Genomic DNA, 14,788 nt, shown 5'->3' with positions numbered 1-14,788 from the left:
GAAGATTTGTGATCGATGGCATAAATGTGTGCCTATTTATGTTGCCTCGATGAAAAGTGTGGAATTGGGAGTGTTTCGGCAGAGTACTATAGCAGGTTAATGTAGCAAGACACTGTAGCAAGGACTGTAGCAGTTACTGTTTACAGCCAGCCGAAAATCAGATTTCCAGAGAATCCACATGGGCGTGTGGAAATTATCCACGCCCATGTGGAAAATCCATAGGGGCGTGTGGATTCCCGATTCCAGCCCTATTTAAGCCGCGAGTCAGCCCAATTTTGGGGATCTTCTTTCCCCCTTTTCTCCAATTTTTCTCCATCTTTTGAGAGGTCGTCGGCTAGGGTTTTGAGAGGCTTTTGGCATGCCTTTGGAGTGGTTTTCCGGATTCAACACCGCGTTTCACTTGGAAGAAGATTATTGGGGGAGCTTTAGTCGGCACCGATCCGGCAAGGTGTGCCCTAGGCCGGACAAGGGGACCTTTGGAGAAGACAAGGCTACTCCACAATACCATCAACATGAATACCGAGGGGGTTTTCCTATGGATTGCTTATCTTTACCTTTACTTTTGATTTCATTGTTGATTGTATTGTGCTCCATGGAGAGCTAAACCCCATAGTGGGTACTTGGATTTTATAAACCCTAGGATGTTATTGTTTCATTGACTTTCCATTGCGCTTTCCTTAAGTGATGCTTTTATTTGAGTTCCAATCTTATTCTTGTTCCTTTTATTTCTGTTTACATCATATATTATCAACACAATCATTATTCATCTTCACTTGGTTAAGTAGCATTTTAGGTATTTTTATTCCCTACTCTCTGTGGATACGATACCCCACTCACTTGGGATTTATTACTTCGACAAACCCGTGCACTTGCAAGTCACACGCAAGCGGCATTGTAAAGTTTTTGGCGCCGTTGCCGGGGAGTAGGCGTTTAGAGATAATTTGTACTTTGTTATGTTATCTATTCATTCATTCATTCATTCTATTTCATATCTTCTTATTCTATCATCGTTCTGATTTGTTTTCTTTCTTTTGGTGCAGCTCCAGGTTATGACCTGAGGGAACCCTTCGATATTAATTGAAGGTGATCCTGAACTTGAACGTACACTCAGAATAAGGGGTAAAGAACCTCCACCAGAACCGTTGAATCTAGCTGAAGTGGAAGTTGAAGGGTCTGACAACATGGCGGAACAGAATGAACAACAGAGAACACTCTCTGATTATGCCAGACTGTCAGGATTGGGGACACAATCTAGCATTGTGCGGCCCCTAATCACAGCTTAGAATTTTGAGCTAAAGCCGGCATTCATCCACATGTTACAGCAGTCCGCACAGTTCAATGGTTTGGGCGATGAGGATCCAAACAGTCACATAGAGAATTTCTTGGAAGTGTGTGATATGCTCAAGATCAATGGTTTTACAGATGATGCCATCAAGTTAAGAGCCTACCCATTTACCTTGAAGGGGAAAGCGAAGAAGTGGCTACACTCATTACCTAGAGCATCGATCACTATATGGGAGGAGATGGTAGAAGCTTTTCTTGCCCGTTATTTCCCTCCCAGAAAATCTGCAAAGCTTAGGAATGAGATCTCATCCTTTGTGCAAATGGAATTGGAGTCTCTATTCGAGACATGGGAAAGGTTCAAGGAACTCTTGCGAAAATGTCCTCAACATGGGTTTCCAGAGTGGATGATCATTCAGACTTTTTACAATGGTTTGAACCCAAGTATAAGACAGTTACTTGATGCAGCGGCAGGAGGTACATTAGGTAGAAAGACCCCCAGAGAAGCCCCCGGCAACTAATCAAAGAAATGGGGTTAAACAGCTACCAATGGAATGCTAGGGAGAAGAAGAAAGTTGCTGACATCCATGAGATCGATGCGGTTACATCGTTGGCGGCACAAGTAGAGACATTGAGTAAGAAGTTAGACACTCTAACTTCTCCGAGATTGGCGGCCGTAACGAGTTGTGATGGATGTGGAGGGGGACATGCCCCATGTGATTGCCCGATAACCGTTTTTGGTACACCTTCCGTTGAGCAAGTTGACTATGTGGGTAATGCAATGAGAAACCAAGGTAATCCTTATAGCAATACCTACAATTCGTGTTGGAGGAACCATCCTAATTTCTCATGGAACAACCAAGGGCAACAAAAGGCCACCGCACCACCGGGTTTTCAACAACAACAAGCCCCAAACATGGAGAATAGAGTTTCAGGCTTGGAGACCCGGATGACCGATCTAGAGAAAGCCTTGACCCAATTTGTGCAGTCATCAGATACACGGTTTCAGTCGGTCGAGGCTACACTTCGTAATCACACCGCTTCATTGCACAATCTAGAAAATCAAGTAGGGCAAATCATGGAGTCTCTATCGGAGAGACCACAAGTAAGCCTACTGAGTAATACTGAGACTAATCCGAGAGAAAATGTAAAGGCGGTCACTTTTAGAAGTGGTCGTGAGGTTGAAGATAGACTTCCAAGTGAGAAGACCAATGTTGAAGTACCCGAGGTCGTGGAGGTTGAGGAGAGAGCTAGCAAAGAAAAGGAGGTGGCACCCCCACCCTACAAGCCAAGAATCCCTTATCCTTCTAGATTGAAAAACGACCAAAATGATGAGCAATACAAGAAGTTCTTGGGTCTATTCAAGCAATTGCACATCAACATTCATTTTGTGGAGGCATTGTCTCAGATGCCTCGGTATGCTTAGTTCTTGAAAGGTCTTTTGACCAATAAGAGGAAGTTGGAGGAGAGTGCATCAGTGATCTTAGATGCCTCTTGTTCGGCGGTGTTGCGAAAGAATATGCCGAACAAGAAGAAGGACCCTGGAAGCTTTGTGATTCCGTGCAATATTGGCAATTTGGATGAAAAGATGGAATTGGCGGATTCAGGGACTAGTATCAACGTCATACCATACTCGTTCTTTCAAAAGTTGGGCTTAGGAGAGCCTAGGCCCACTCAGATGACATTACAATTGGCGGACCGAATGGTGAGACATCCGAGGGGCATCACTGAAGACGTGCTTGTCAAGGTAGACAAGTACATATTTCCTGTAGACTTCATAGTGTTGGATGTCGATGAGGATGCAGATGTTCCTTTGATACTTGGAAGGCCATTCTTGCATAGTTCCAAGGCATTAATCGACATGGACGGTGGGGAATTGACACTGAGGGTTGGAGATGACAAGCTCACATATCGACTCACCGAAGTCATGCTACATTCTCTTGACTTTGATGATACTCTGTATTTTCTTAGCACTACTAATGAGATAATTGATGAATATGTACAAGAAATGTTGAATCCAGACCCGTACGAGGGGTTGCTAGACCAAGAGGTAAATAATGAAGAAGTAATGAAGATTGGTCTAGTGGAGAAAGTACCATCTACTCTGGGAATCATGAAGAAGGTGCTCCAAAAAATGAAGCCGGCAAGTAGATGCCACAAGAAATGCCCAAGGCTGTTAGGAATGCACAAGAACAGAACAAGGTTGACGAACCCTTGTTAAGTGGTACCAAGCTCGACAACTCTCCCTCTACCTTCAAAAGACTATGTTCATCGTGCTTACAAGTCATGGGTAAGAGGGAAACCTTCATCTATGAGACCCCGTGAGGTAAGACAAGGTACGTCAAGCTAACTGAGTTAAACAAGCGCTTCTTCGGAGGCAACCCAAGTGTTTGCTGTTTTCCTAGCTTTTAGTTTAGTGTTTGCATGAATAAGGCTTTAAGTGTTGGTGTTTTGATTCTTAGATGCTTTTGCTGTGATTTTCTCATGGACATTATGGTGTCATCATGTGCCTAATCGTGTGTGGCGAAGAATCTTGGTCATTTGAGCATTTTTTTCGTGTTTTCTCTAGTTAAAATTGCATTGTTAGGCAAGCTCTAAGTGTATATTTGTGTTCAAAATTTTCTGTAGAGCTTGTGAAGTTTTCTAAGTGTCTAGAGAAAACACACGCCCGTGTGGAATTTCTACATGGGCGTGCGTTTTCGTTCAGAGCTCATCCAGAGATGGCACAGGGGCGTGGACTCGCCCCTGTGAACGACCTTGTGAATTTCACACGCCCGTGGGTATTTTTCGCACGGGCGTGTGTCATCCTGCAGAGACTTAGAATTTTTCCTGAGAAGACACATGACGTGGACTCGTCCCTGTGGATAATCCTGTGATAAACACACGGACGTGGGTAGTTTCCACACGCCCGTGTGAATCTCTGCAGATGAGCTCCTTTCCATCCCGAGAATACATAGGAGCGTGCAAGTGCCCCTGTGAGCTGGTCTTGTAAAGATCCACGCCCGTGTGTAAATTCTTTCTCAGTTGGACAGAGAAGGCACAGGGGTGTGCGTCTGCCCCTGTAGGTCGGGCGCACAGGCGGGGAAATTTTCTGCATGCCCATGTGGATGCGTTCAAAGTAAAGGAGTGTTATCCTGAGAGCTTATAGGGGTGTGCGTCTACCCCTGTGGATGCTCTCCTGCGCAGCCATACGGGCGTGGGTAATTTCCACACGCCTGTGTGGATATATAGAACGTCAAGAGGCACGAGTTTTCTTTAAAGTCTCATCGTGTTTCTTTATTCTCACACTCCTAATCAATTAGAGAGCACATTTTTACTCTCTCCCGACTTCGCACAGTCATTTTAGAAGGATTTTGACTTGTTTTTCCGGCCGATTCCAAGTTCTACATCTTCAACCTGTCAGTAAACACTTTTTCCTTCTTTTCTTCATCAATTCTTGATTTTAATCAATGAAACTAGTGAATGTTGCTTCGTTTATACAATTAGAAGGGGTATGCATGCTTAGGAAGAAATTAGAAGAGATTTAATGATGTATTTCTGAATTTTTAGTGTGTGGCCGTGCGATTTTCACATCCTGTGGATCCACACGGGCGTGTGGAAATTCCACACGACCGTGTGGAATTCTGCAGAATTAATTTTTGAATGCTTTTGATCGATTTTATGTTTTAATTTTACAGATATGGGCCCCAGATCGAAGAAGCATGATGGCAAGCACCCCCGAAAGTCATCGCCTGAGGCCGAACGCATGGATTTCTCGATTCCCGAGCACCAGGCTCCCTTTGAGAAGTTGTCAAAATTACGATTTGGACAGTCACATTTTCCTGACATGGACACTTTGAGAGAGATCCAGACAGCAGGAGATATGGTGGAGGAGATAGAGGATATGCTTGCGGTTGACAGTTGGGGTCATTTATTGTCGATCTGAGAGCCTGCCATCCGTACATTGACAATCGAGGTTTTAGCATCATTCGAGTTCGATCGCTCATATTCTAGTTTTGACAGTATAGGAACTATACAATTTCGAGCCCCCGGACAGTACCAAAGCTTGAGTGTGACTCAGTTTTTGATCTGGATGGGGCTATATGATGCGGCATACAGAGAGATTGAGGAGTATGAGCAGTTGCCCACAGATTATCCTGGGAGTTTGACGCCAGAGCACGCATACTGTGCGTTGTGTGGACATGGGTAATATGAGCCCTGGTTTCAAAGGCCACCTGCCTCTCCCGGCCGAGTTACAGATACATTCACGCCGTTCTGAGCAGGTCAGTGAATGGGAATGGTGATAGTACTGGTGTGCTCAGCCGACAGGAGCTGCTATACCAATACTCTATGGCACAGAGCACACCGCTACACTTGGGACACATCCTGGTAGAGTATATATGGCATCAGGGGCAATATGCCAGGATCGGTGCCCTCTTCTCTGGTCCTTATATCACAAGGTTAGCCATCGGTATGGGCTTACTTGATGCAATCCGAGGGAGTGTATGCGTTGATTGCACCTACACCAGAGACTGTACCTGCTCCCCTAGGCATAGAGACTATGAGATTGATGGGGATGGTTCGCAGGTGTCAGTCGGGAGTGTATGCGTTGATTACACCTACACCAGAGACAGTGAGGGCAGAGATGACACAGTGGAGGTTCCTCAGGCAGCTCTCGAGCCACAGCCAAAGCACACGGAGATCAAGGAGACACCTATAGCACAGGATCCGCCCCCAGTGCGCATGTTTTCTCCATCTCGAGCCTATGATCATTTTGAGAGGCTCGAGAGTGTTGTAGCTGTACTCAGAACTGAGATTGCTGATGTCTACGCGACACAGGCCGCATAGCACACTGAGTTCATGGCGCGTTTCGACATTTTACAACAATTGCTAGAGCGAGACGCGAGATCACCATTTGTGCTGCGACCCCAGACCTCTCCAGCTCCTCTAGCATCACTATCACCAGATCCACAGGTACCATTTGATTTTGTATTGTTGTACCACCACCAGCAGCATCAACAGAGCCGACAGTAGATGACACCGACGCTTGGCGCGTCTTTCTTTCTTTCTTTCTTGTTATTTCATTTTGTATTGTTGTTAGACTTGCACTACTCAGAAAGGATTCTCCTTATGAGTATGTCTTTTATTTTCATTTTGTTGTCTCGAATTGTATTCATTGCCTTATCTTTTATATACTCGAGCTGGTTTTATTTTTATTGAGCTTCACTGAACCCCCTTTTGTATGCGTGCAGATGGTCTTGATAGTATGGGAATTGAGAACTAGTCATGGGCACGGCTAATGTGGGCCGTGTGTGCTTCACAACCCATTGGAACTTTACTCCAAAGGATTTAGCTCCATCAAATGCAACTCTAGGAGTCAAGGGAGCATTGTTTCGATTACCCACTCCCACATACTTTTCTTGATTGCTATACTTTCTATGGAACTTACATGTGTACATTGAGGGCAATGTACATCTTAAGTGTGGAGGTGAGTTCACATTGCACATGCCCTTTACATAAATTTTGATTGACATACATGGTCATGTAGCCAATGGCAGTTCACCTTAGTTGCAATGTTTGTATTCTTGAGTTTAGGAGAAGCTTTAACATTGAATGTTTTCATGCTCTAGTTTATTCTTCAATTTCTAGGAATTTTTGCCCGATTGACACTTGTTGCACCACCCGCTGATGAAACTCTTTTGGAAACTCAAGTTCGATGTTTAAGGGACTAATTAGTTTTGTTTCTTGTTCTATTATGCAAAAAAAATGGAAAAGGGAAAAGAAAGAAGGTTTAGTTGTACATTTGGGGTGGAAAGAGCTACCACCTATGAAGTATGAAGCTACTCTCATAAGTCGGATACTAGTTATGCCCTAATGAGAGAAAGTTCTATCTCATGGGATGAGTGAAAGCTACCACCCCTGTAGAAAGAGCTACCACCTCGAAAGTTGAAAGCCATCTTAGCGGCCGCTTCGGAAAGGGGTACCTTAGAGGATGTGTGAAGCTACTACCATCTTTTTGGTTTATTATGTTTTGTAGTTAAATAAGTTCCTTATACTTAGAACTTTGAGGAGTATACTTTGGGATTGAATTGAGCGAGTTTAAACACACTTACATGATTTTGGGTTGTTGTCCTTTTTTATTCAAGTTTTTAGCTAGAGCATTGATTTTTTGTATTTAGTGTTTTATTTCTTTGCTTGAGGACAAGCAAAAGCTTAAGTGTGGGGAAGTTTGATAAGTGCTTGTGTGTTAAGAATGCGAAGTGTTCTTTTCTTACGATGAGCATTACTTTTATCAGGTTTAAGCGCTAATACATGTGTATTTGTGTTCTTTTGCGCATGTAGGGTTGTGAAGCTAAGTATTAAGAAAAGAAGCCAAAAGTAGATCGTGAATGCGCTATTTAGCAGAATCTTGGAAGGAACAAACGAGAAGACACAAGTGGGGCTCTAAGATACATGAATGTGTGCCAACCTCCATGTATTCAAGTCATTACAATGAGTTTGAGGAGCACAAAGGTAGTCACATTTGCGTATCCCAACTTGTGTATTGATAGCAACATCTTCACCAATAAGGCTTTTGATTGAAGAAGAGTTGCGATCGCCGGTATAAACGTGTGCCCGTTTATGTTGCCTCGATGAAAAGTGTGGAATTGGGAGTGTTTCGGCGGAGTACTGTAGCAGATAATGTAGCAAGGCACTGTAGCAGGTACTGTTTACAGCCAGTTGAAAATTTGATTACCAGAAAATCTACACGGGCGTGTGGAAAATTCACAAGGGCGTATGGATTCCCGATTCAAGCCCTATTTAATCCGCGATTCAGCCCGATTTTGGGGATCTTCTCTCCAACTTTTTTCCGTCTTTTGAGAGGCCATCGGCTAGGGTTTTGAGAGGCTTTTAGCACGTCTTTGAAGTGGTTCTCCTTATTCGACCCCGTGCTTCGCTTGGAAGAAGGTTATTGGGGGAGCTTTCATCGGCACCGATCCGGCGAGGTGTGCCCTAGGCCGGACAAGGGGACCTTTGAAGAAGATGAGGCTACTCCATAATAACATCGACACGAATACCGAGGGGGTTTTCCTATGGATTGCTTATCTTTACTTTCGATTTCATTGTTGATTGTATTGTGCTCCATGGAGAGCTAAACCCCCTAGTGGGTACTTGGATTTTGTAAACCCTAGGATGTTATTGTTTCATTGACTTTCCATTGTGCTTTCCTTAATTGATGCTTTTATTCAAGTTCCAATCTTGAATGCTTGTTGAATGATATATCCCTTAGAGTGACACTAGGGTTGAGAGTCAATATTGGTAACCTTTGTGGATGAAGACATGCCATGAGGGTTAGACAAAACTAGATTGGAGAGGGTTGAGAGGGTGAGTCGAGAGATAGCGGAGCGTCCCCTTTCCCCTCTAGTGTGATTTATCCTACCTCTATTTCCTAGAGTTCTTTGTGGTTACAAAAGAGTGAAGTGCTAAGGGATGAACTCTGCTGGGGCTTAGTTGCACGAGCAACAGAGTGAAGCGTTGAAGTGACCTTAGTATCTGGGGCTTAATTGTAATTAGGGATCTTTCGTCTGGACCAAAGGATTAGATCTACACATAGGAATAGGGTTTATCACTTGGAATCCTTAGAACTCCATGCAACTCTGTGTAGTGTGAGGTGTTGAGACTGAGCGATTTCTCCACAGGGACACAGTGCAGGGTTAGTCACAGTTGACCTTAGGTTTGGGACCGTGTGCTTTAGGATTTCCGCGATTCATTGAGCATTAATTAGGAAGTATAATGGTAGGTCTTGCACTTGAAGCATAAGTCTTAGGGGGAGCATTGTCGGAGTATCCCATTTCTATCGATTGCCTTACCTCTCACTTACTTGTGCCTCTCATTCTTGTTCCTTTTATTTCTATTTACATCACATCTTATCAACACAATCATTACTCATCTTCACTTGGTTAAATAGTAATTTAGGTATTTTTATTCCCTACTCTCTGTGGATACGATACCCCACTCACTTGGGATTTATTACTTCGACAAACCCGTGCACTTACGGGTCACACTCAAGGGGCGTTGTCAGAGTTTAAAGAGGATGAGGAGGAAGAAGAGAGTGACTATGATCAAGTCCAAGAGGAATCCAAAAATGAAGATAAAGAGCAGAAGGGTAGGATTGATAATGATGCAGAACACCTTGAGGTGCTCGTCGATGTCATGTCGTTCTCTCACAGAATACATCTCACTGTGCAAGCCAGTATTCGGTATACGATTGACAACTCTAACTCCTACGTGCACGACAACATCACAACGGATCTACAACCTGCAATCGTCTAGGCGTCATCATCCTCCATCTACGGCCTCAACTTTAAGGTTTCATACTCTTATATATATATATATATATATATATATATATATATATATATATATATATATATATATTCTGTTTGAAATTCCATACTGTCATCTCCCAACCCCAAAGCCGGACCCATTGATAGACTGTCCTCATCCACAGGGCTAGGCCCTACTAGTTGGAAGGCCTCAGATTTTAAATCTAATCAGAGTCTATAGAAATACAAACAAAATAATAGTAAACAGACATAACACAATTATGGGCTTTAGTAACTGTACAAAATACAAAATGTCACATTGCTAGAATACAAACTGGATACAAATCTCACTCAACAGATAACAACTACGAGGTATACAACCTCTACATTCAATTACTAAATGAAGAAAAATATAGAAAATAAACCCAAGTACTCCCCGATTCTAAGCTTACTCGTCACCTTAAAAAGGAAAACCGCGGAGTACATGAAAATATAAGGTAATTACAGAAATAATAATAATAATATAATAGGCAAAATTACTAAATATAATTAGAATACAGAAAATAATCATAATACAGAAAATGCATCCCTGGCTAATAAATAGAATCAACAGCTCGAGGCTGGATCTTCGATCGTGAAGTCAGAACAGACAGAATATCAACAGCCGAAGTCATATCTTTGACCGCAGTAGGAATGGACATGCATGTCCGGAAGCACTACTACAGAAAATATGTGCACATGACTGAGACTTACTCCTCCTAGTTGGGCAAGTTTCCAGAAGTGGAGATCACTAAAAACTCGTAGGAATACAAGAATAAATCATATTACAATATAAATAAATAACATAATAATAACATAATATTAACAGAAATAATACCAGAATTTCACATATAAATAACTTTATAAATATTTCAATAATTAATCATACACTAGAAATACAGAGTTATATGGGTGCGAGAGCTTACCTAGTTCCGAACTACAAAGTTGGGTTGACCAAATCCCTCGAATTAAAGCTCGTTGTCAGGATCTAGTCACCAAAAGAAATTACACTTAGATTTAACAAACTTGAGCCGAATCTAAACCCTCAATGGTTTAGCAAGTTGATGAGTGCTTGTGTAAACATATTAAATAGTATGATTTACTTACATGGAGCATTACTGTTCACGAGGGTACTGTAGTAGTTACTGTTTACTGGCCAAAATAGAGATTCCACACGGTCGTGTGGATTATCCAATTCTCAAGTATAAAAGGCCGCTCAGATGTGTTTTTGAGGGATCTTTTTCACAAGTTTTGGGGAGAATTCGGCTAGGGTTTGGAGAGGAGGTTTTTGCACTAAAGGAAGCATTTCTTCATGAGCTTTCATGGATTCCTTCATCGTTATAACCATCAGGGGAGCTGCTAATGACATCCATTTGGAGGGGTGTGCCCTAGTTTCGTCGAAGGAACTTTTGTAGAAGTTGAAGCATCCCTTGAAGACCATCAGCAAGGATCTAAAAGGGGTTTTTTCTTTATGGTTTTCATGTGTTTTCATTCAATGATTGATTGCATACTGTATTGCTCCATGGAGAGCTAAACCCTATTGAGTACTTGGACATGTAAACTGTTGTACATAAAAATTGTGTTATTATCACCATGCATTTAGCTAGTGATCCATCATTAATCATGCATTTTCTTAGCCTTTGTAATGATTTTTCCTTCCTTTCTTTTACAAACTACTCCTTTAGTTATTTTTTTGTAGAAGGCTAGAGTTGACCAAGAAACTCTGTAGACTAAGGGCCAGCTTTTCTAAGACACACCACTCACCTGTGGTCTGTGAAAGTACCTGTGGTCTGTAAAATTAACTGAGGCCCAATTCCTGTCACTTGCTATAAAAAGGCATCAGGAAAGGGTTTTGAGGGCAAGAAAGATAAGGGATAGAAGTGTGGCGGCTGGAGATGAGGAAAAGGAACTTTTGAAGACTCTAAAAAGGGGTTGAAGAAGGAGAAGAGGACTGGAAGATTGAAGACCAGATCTTTGTGGACAACATAGGGATCCAAGCCCTATTGTGCTGTGTTTTTGCATAACTTTTATTCTTCTTATTTTCCTTTGTAATTGAGACATGGAAGTGTAAAACTTCTCTTTAGGTTTGGGATTAGCCCAAAGTAGTGATTGTTTTAAATGTTGTTATTTTTGTATGGATCTTTTGTGCTTAAAGGTAGATTTCTTTGAGTTACCTTTTGATTCAAGTAATATAGCTTGTGAGTGTGAAAGTCTTGCTTGCTTTATCTTAGAGATCAAGGTTAACTAAAAGGTTAATCATGGTCTTGGAACATCTTAAGTCACCCTGAATTTACTGAAAGGTAATTCTTGAGGGTTCATCATATAATCATTAATCTTATTAGGGTTTTGAAAGGGTTCATATACCAAGAAAGTAGGAGATGGCCTAATCAAGATCAACTTGTTATCTCTTGAAAGAGAGTGACAAGCAGTTGAGGATTATTACCCTTTAAATAATCTACCCAAACTAAGTTTAGATCCAAACACATCATTCATTGCTCTTTATGGTGAGTTCCCAATCCTAAGTTCATCCAAATCTGAATCCTAGTCCACACCCCTGCATCTCTATATTCCTCATTTGCGTACTTTTTGCTATTTTGTTGTTTTTAGTCTCCCATCTTTTAATTGCCTAGATAGCCTATTATTGCAATAGATTAGTAATCACACTTGGTCCTCGTGGGATCGATATCTTATTTACTACTTGGCAAAACCGTGCGCTTGCAGTTGTGCGACATAAACCCTAGGATGTATTTGTTTCTTTGTCTTTTATTGAGTTTTCTTTAATTGAGCATTTATTTGAGTTTTAATCTTGTGTACTTGATGTTTGGTTTTCCCTTAGAGTGACATTACGGTTGAGAACCTATTCTAATCATCCTTTTGACGATTGAGCATCACCATTAGGATTAGATTTACCAAGGTTGAAGAGGGTTAAGAGGGTAAATCAAGAGTTAGCGGAATGTCCCCTTTCCCCTCAGACGTAATTTATCATACCTCCACATTCCAAGAGTTCTTTGCAATCACGACAGAGTGAAGTGTCAAGAGTTTCTTTTCCGCTGGGGCTTAGTTGTAATTAGGGATCCTTTGCCTAGACTAGAGGGTTTGATCCGGATTTGGGAATAGAGTTTGTCACTTGGAATCCCTAGAGCTTTAAGAAATTATACGTGGTGTGAGGCGTTGAGAGTTTCCTCTCTGCTGGGACCTCATAGGGGACTATTCATGGTTGACCATAGATTTGGGACCTTGTGCTTTTGGATTTCCATGACTCATTAAATCTCAATTAGGGAAGCATAGTTTTAGTCTTGCACTTGAAACATGAATCCAAAGGGGAGCATTGTCTGAGTACCCCATCTATCTTATTTGATTCCTATCTATTTCTCTATTTACCTGCTTCTTTTTTCTCGTTTATTTGTTTGTGAAATCGATCATTTACACACTCATCCCATTAATTTGGCTAGATAACAAGGTTACAGTTATTACTAGTATTCTTGTTCCCTGTGGATTCAAGTACCCATCCTTTTGGTACTTTATTACTTCGACACCCGTGCATTTGTGGTACACACACACAAGGGTGTGTCACAAGTATACAAATTACAAGACCTATTTAACAAGTCTAGTAGGCATTCAAACAAACCCAAGATGTGCACCAAATAAAAGCCCATAATTTCACTCATGAAAATACTACTTAACAATACCAAAAAAATATAACTGTACCAACTATTAATAACCGCCAATTAGAAAGAAAACAAGCTTTAAGAAGTATTACAACTCACTTAAACATTAACACAAACACTTGATGTGCAAGTGCATAACCCCAAGAATTTCAAAGACAAGTAGCATTACAACAAGGCCTCTAAATACAAGCAATTAACAAGGATTTTATTCAGAATTTCAAGGATTACAAAAAGAAAATTTCAGAGAAGACATACACTTAGATACAAGGATATTTAAACCAATGCAAAAGTTTCTCTCAATCAATTCATGAACCCAAACAAACAATACAAGAAAAGACTCTAAACAAGAATAAAGCATGGTGTTTCTCCATCAAATACTCAACAAGGATTCATCATGCCAAGCCCAAGAACTAAAGGCATAATAACAAGGAATTAAACTTGGAGGAAAACTTGAAGATGTAGATCCGAACTCACCTAAAAAGCAGAATTCGCGGGCTTCTTCAACAGCCAGAAATTTAGAACAAAGCTTCTCAATCTAGTCTTAAGAGAAGGTTATGCTGATTTGAAGAAGTAAAGAAGAAGAATACTTTGAAGATGAAGGCTGGCTTTTAGACAAAGCCTTCAATAAGTATCCACTAATCCTCAATTATTGCAGCTCAAGACTTCAATAATTCTCCAACTGAATCCAAAGCTCACAATGGTAAAGACAAAAGGGTGGGGCTCAGCTTCTTCAACCTTACCAAAGTTTTCTCCAATCAAACGATCAAAGCAAAGACGCAAATATTACACATACAAAGAAAATCCATGCATGCTTATATATATATATATATATTCTGGTTAATATTCCATACAAAAAAATCCATGCATGCTCTTATTTACAAAGAGAGAGAGAGAGAGAGAGAGAGAGAGAGAGAGAAAGAAGTGAAAACCCTCACAATCCATGCCTCACGATCCCATGTGCATCTCCTTTGTGGAGGGACCTAAAATTATTTTATGAACCATGCACGACCCTTGCTTTGATGGACTATAGTTAGCATGCACCCTTTGTTTAGAAATATAAGCATGCTTCATCGATCATGCCATACACATGTGCATCTTTTCTTTTTCCTGGCTATGCTAGTGTGTAAACATGAACCAAAGTTAGTATACTTCATATGTGTACTCGTGCCATGTATGTATTGAAATTCTCTCCCTTGGTTCAGATAAAAAAAGAAGGAAAAAAATAAGAAAGAGAAAAAAAGAATGGTTTCTCATAAAAAGAAGAGAAGAAAAAACTTAGTAAAAAAATTGAAAAAAAGATTATGAAATTCTCTGCCTGCCAAGGAAATTTATGTACTTTTGTAGGATGAAGCGTCTTCTAAACTTCCTGTGAGGTCATGAACTCTATTAAGAGTCAGAGAATTTCTAATGCTCACTTTTGAGGTCATAGACATTCATTAGAGTGGGAAATTTTCTCAAACTCACTTTTGAGGTCATTGACACTCTCAGGAGTGTTGAAGAGATTTCATAGATAAA

The 14,788-nt window shown here is 41.1% G+C and overlaps 1 long non-coding RNA gene and 1 other non-coding gene across 2 annotated transcripts; both read right to left on the bottom strand.

Annotated features, from left to right (window-relative positions):
- Positions 1 to 1,571: 1,571 nt before the first annotated feature.
- On the bottom strand, positions 1,572 to 1,678 carry LOC120281549. Its single transcript, XR_005542686.1, has one exon. It is a non-coding gene; the product is annotated as a small nucleolar RNA R71 (small nucleolar RNA).
- Positions 1,679 to 10,094: 8,416 nt separating this feature from the next.
- On the bottom strand, positions 10,095 to 13,830 carry LOC120281369. Its single transcript, XR_005542551.1, has 3 exons — positions 13,748 to 13,830; positions 10,532 to 10,593; positions 10,095 to 10,356 (listed from the first exon to the last, which is right to left on the bottom strand). It is a non-coding gene; the product is annotated as an uncharacterized LOC120281369 (long non-coding RNA).
- Between the last annotated feature and the right edge of the window lie 958 nt (positions 13,831 to 14,788).

Source organism: Dioscorea cayenensis, chromosome 17 (genome assembly GCF_009730915.1).
Source record: "Dioscorea cayenensis subsp. rotundata cultivar TDr96_F1 chromosome 17, TDr96_F1_v2_PseudoChromosome.rev07_lg8_w22 25.fasta, whole genome shotgun sequence".
Taxonomy (NCBI): Eukaryota; Viridiplantae; Streptophyta; class Magnoliopsida; order Dioscoreales; family Dioscoreaceae; genus Dioscorea; species Dioscorea cayenensis.
This window is presented reverse-complemented; position numbering and strand designations above follow the sequence as displayed.